This window comes from Octodon degus, unplaced genomic scaffold (genome assembly GCF_000260255.1).
Source record: "Octodon degus isolate 3935 unplaced genomic scaffold, OctDeg1.0 scaffold00062, whole genome shotgun sequence".
NCBI lineage: Eukaryota > Metazoa > Chordata > Mammalia > Rodentia > Octodontidae > Octodon > Octodon degus.
Genome location: NW_004524638.1, coordinates 4,507,318 through 4,511,780, shown reverse-complemented (window position 1 = coordinate 4,511,780; position 4,463 = coordinate 4,507,318).

Sequence of the window (4,463 nt, the reverse complement as noted above, 5' to 3'; positions counted from 1 at the left end):
CCAGCAACCAGGAGGCGAAGGCAGGAGGGTCACACTGACACGAGCGTAAGGTCAATTTGGGCTACAGAGTGAGTTTGAGGCCAGCCTGAACTACATAGCCAGACCCTGTCTCTCTCTCTCTCTCTCTCTCTCTCTCTCAAACAAACAAACTTCAAATGTTAGCATCTGAAAATATCTCGGGTTTAAAGGAATTGCAGTTGGCATCCTATAGAGATGCTGTGTTCTCATGTCCTCTGTGGCCTGATTCACAGTCCCAGGGCCACTCGAAAGACAGTAGAGGAGGAAAACGTGGTACACACACACGGTTGTTATTGTTCAACAGGAGAAAGAATTCATGTCACATGTAGAATAAAATAGATGCAAGTAGAGATGGAGAGGTCACACTCAGAAAGACAGGGTCACACGGTCTCCCTAATATGGGGAGTCTACTGGGGGGAAGATGACAGGAGGGAAAGAGCCCGTGCCACAAGGAGGGCTTCGAGGCCTTTTGAGAGAGGAGGAGAAAGGGAGGGTGATGGGGTGTGGGAAGAATTAGCCCGCATCCTGGATGCTGTTGGCATTCGCTGTGAGAGAGTAAGATCTCCGTTTATTAGAGCGTGTTCACAGCCCGTAAGCCCTACGCTCCTCGTGTGCAGGCGGTGCCTGCGCACAGTGCACCCGCAGCCCTCTCTGTCCCCTTCCCCCTCCTCGCTGCATGCTAGCTCCCTACTTCCTGTTATCCAGCTCTTCCTGTTTCCTTTTGCTCTTTGCTTGTAATTTGGGTTTCTCATAGGAGAGAAGTCTTGTGTTACTCAGGGTTCTGTGTCTGCGTGGCTCCCCTTAGCATCACGGTCTCAAGGGGCATCCATTGTTCTGAAAATGACTCAAGTGTATCCTTCTTTATGACAGAGTAGTACTCTATGATGTATAAATACCACAGCTTATTTATCCATTTATCTGTTTTGGGACACAGAATCTGCTTCCAAGACTGTTCTTCATTGTGCTGTTATCAACATGGGTCCGTACCACTGTAATATGATGTAATATTTAAGGAAGACCCCTAGGAAGGGGAATAGTTCAGTTGAACAAAATTTTTAACTTTTGGAGGCCACACCACACTGATTTCCACAGTGGTGGTGCTACTTTACACTGCCGCCAACAGTGTTCAGCAGTTGGGCTCCTTTTCCCAGAGGCCTCCCCAGCACCTGTTGTTACCTGATCTCTCAATTTGCATTTCTCCAATTGACAACAGTTTTCACATATTTACTGACCATCTGCACTTCTGAGAAGTGCCTATTCATTTCAGTTGTGCATTTTTGTTTTTGATTGAGTCCTTTATTTGGCAAGGGTCTAATTTCTTGAGTTCCTTTTTTTTTTTTTTTTTTTTTTTTGGAGGGGAAGGGTACTGGGGATTGAACTCCAGACCTGTATTTGCTAGACAGGCATTTATGCCGCTGAGCTACCTCTGTAGCACTTGACTTTTTGTATAAAGAAAGAGAGAGACAGAGAGAGAGAGAGAGAGAGAGAGAGAGAGAGAGAGAGAGAGAGAGACTGAGTTTCAATCCCAGTCTGACCGCTTGGCAGCCCATTCTTCCTGCTCAGAAGTGGTGGGGTGGGGGCAGGAAATCCCTCCCTTGAAACACTGGGATGTGGGAGGGGCTGGCCCTTCACTAAGAGTTTTGATCAAATTTTAATTCCTTCCACCTCAACCCCAAGTTTCTTGAAGAGCGCATGCTTAGTGTCATTCCCAGGTGACACAGAGGGCACCGTAGGGGCTCGGAAGCCGCTGGGTGGGGAGCAGGGTCTCCCCATACCTGAGAGGCAGGCAGAAGGTAGCTGGGAGAGCCGGTAAGAGGAGTCCCGCTGGTCAGGTTCACTGTGCATCCTGGGCTTGAGCCTGGGCCTGAGCTCCTGCTGCCACAGGAAAGGAAGGGAGGGAGGAGATCTGTGCTGGGGACCCAGGCGTGTAGGGCTGGCTGGGAACCTCCTAGGAAGAACCTCTTTCCATGGTCCTGCAAGGAAGTGGGTGACGGGTCATTCTAAGTTACTACCAGTTACTAGTTTAAAACATTGCCTTCACATGATTTTCCATATACCATATTAGGGTTCTGCCTCCCTTTCTTCCTTCACTGCTTTTGCAGCACCAACGATTGAGCCCAGGGCCTTGGCGCTGACCTCTATCCCCAGCCCTTTTGTATTTTTATTTAGAAACACAGCTGTTGTCACTAAACTGCCCAGGCCTGGCTTGAACTTGTGTCCTTCCTGCCTCAGCCTCCCAGAGTGCCAGGGTTATAGGCAAGTCCATCAAGTGCAGCTAAAACAAGAATTTTCACCCTCAGCTCCAGGCCCTGCGCCGTGCACAGCTGTGTGTGCTGTAGGGTCGTTCATGCTCTCTCTGTCCCCGGCACGCTGCCCCTAGGCAGGACAATGAGCACCTCTGAACAGCATTAGTGTCTGTGGGGAGGCAAACCTATGTCCTCACCACTACCCAGTGGTGTAGAGAGACAAATCACCCGCAGTTGTTCAGCGCCTGCTAAGCATCCATAAAGTGGGGGGCAAAACTGCAGAAATCTGGGTCGCAGCCCCTCAGCGTCGTCCTGAATGCAGCCTGTGCAGTAAGAGCGGCAGTGCTGAGCAAGGTGCACTCCGCACGCGCTGATGGGCTCATGGGGAGGCCAGGAAGGGCTGCCCCAGCTGAGCCCCGGCCCGCAGCACCTCCCTGCCAGCGAGATGCTTTCTGGGAGCCCTGCGCAGTTCCTTGTCATTTCTGCTTGATTGCCTTCATTTCTCAAGGCGTCGTCCTCCTCCTCTCCGCTCGCAGCACGCTGACAGCCAGGACTGTTTCCATCTTGGCATCCCCTGAATCCCCGGCCCTCTGCAGAAGGTGGTGTCCAGGTCACAGACAGGCTCAAAGACTGCTTGGAGCAGGAAGGACACTAGGACAGCAGGAAGACGGAGAGCGAAGAAGGAAGGGTGGAAGACAAGAGAGAAGGAGCCGGACCTCAAGGAGAGGAAAGCCAAGCATTCCCCACGTAGACACAGGGCGCGGGGGCCAGGGAGATGGCTCAGTAGAACAAGCACTTTACTGGCAAGCGCAAGGGCCTGAGTGGGCAGCTGTCCTCAGTCAGCGGGGCAGCGTGACCTCTGCGCCATGTCCTCTCACGGCTGAGCTCGGTTTCCAGAGACGCACACGGCCACCGAGGCCTGACGTTGCCTGGGAGAAGCCCTGCAGGACCAACCTGCGCAGCGTGGACCATGCAGGACACCTTGCAAACGCGCCGCAGTGCGGGGCTCGGCTCAAAGCCGTGAGCAGAAGGCCCGGGGCAGACCAAGTTGCTCTTGCAAAGCTCCTACATTGTCAATTTCCTGTCATCTTGTTCTAAAATTTTGAAATTCTGTATCATTTTCATTGTGCTTTTATTTCATTTATGTATTTATTTTTAATTCTCTTTGGAAACCAAAATTTTTAAAAACCAACTAAAAGAACCCTCCCTCAGAATCCACCCAGGGCCTCCCAGCCAGGAGCCCGGCAACGCGGCAATTTGTTACCGGCCCACAGCCTGTGCTGTGGATAAACACACTCTGATCTCGGCGCAGGTAAAACCTGTCATTTACAGGCTACCGTAGAGGATAACGTTAATTAGGACTTAGGTGCTATGTTGCAGGGGTGGCTGAAGTCACCTGCTTCGATATATCTGATCACACGTGTGCGCGGGCGGTGATTAAGGACGGCGCTAACTCCCCACGTGCTGCGAGTGCATGAGAGTGCACATCCTCCTGTGCACACGCAGGGATACGAAAGGGCTCACCAGGTAGTTACTCTACCTTTCCAGCCTGGAGAAATCAGACGATCTCAGGCCTGTTGGAAGGTTCACTTTGCCACGGAACGTGACCCAGGGTCTCTTCTCTTGTTGCTGGGGCAAATACCCGTTGCTCAAAATGAAGGAAGGAAAGGTTTATTTGGCTCACAGTTACTGGAGGTTCCAGTCTATACTCAGCTGGGTCCAAGGCAGACTGGCACAGGGCAGAGGGCAGCAGTATGTGGCTGCAGAAAGCAGCAAAACAGCAAGAGCAAAGGGGAGGAGTGGCGGCAACAGTGGCAAGAGAGAGCAAGTTTGTCTCTCTTCTGTTACATTCAGGCTGTCCGCCCCAGGCTGGGTGTAGCACTCACACCCATAAGCCCACTGGTACTCAGACCCATAATCCCAGCCTTGGATCACAAGTAATCACAGATTGTAGAACTGCACCTCAGTGACTGCATGAGGCTTTTTGGGGAACAAATATGCACAGAATGTAGCACCCAGTTTTCAGAATCTTGGTCAGGAGTGGAAAGGAAAAGAAAAAGAAGCACGCTGGCCAGGGCCTCTCCCTGGTGTAATGGGGTGGGAGGGGGTAGGGGGAAGCTTTCACAGCCACCATCTGGGGCTCCAGAGCCTGAGAGCAGAGGCCTGGGGTACTTAATCCCAGGAGTCAGTGTGCTGGGG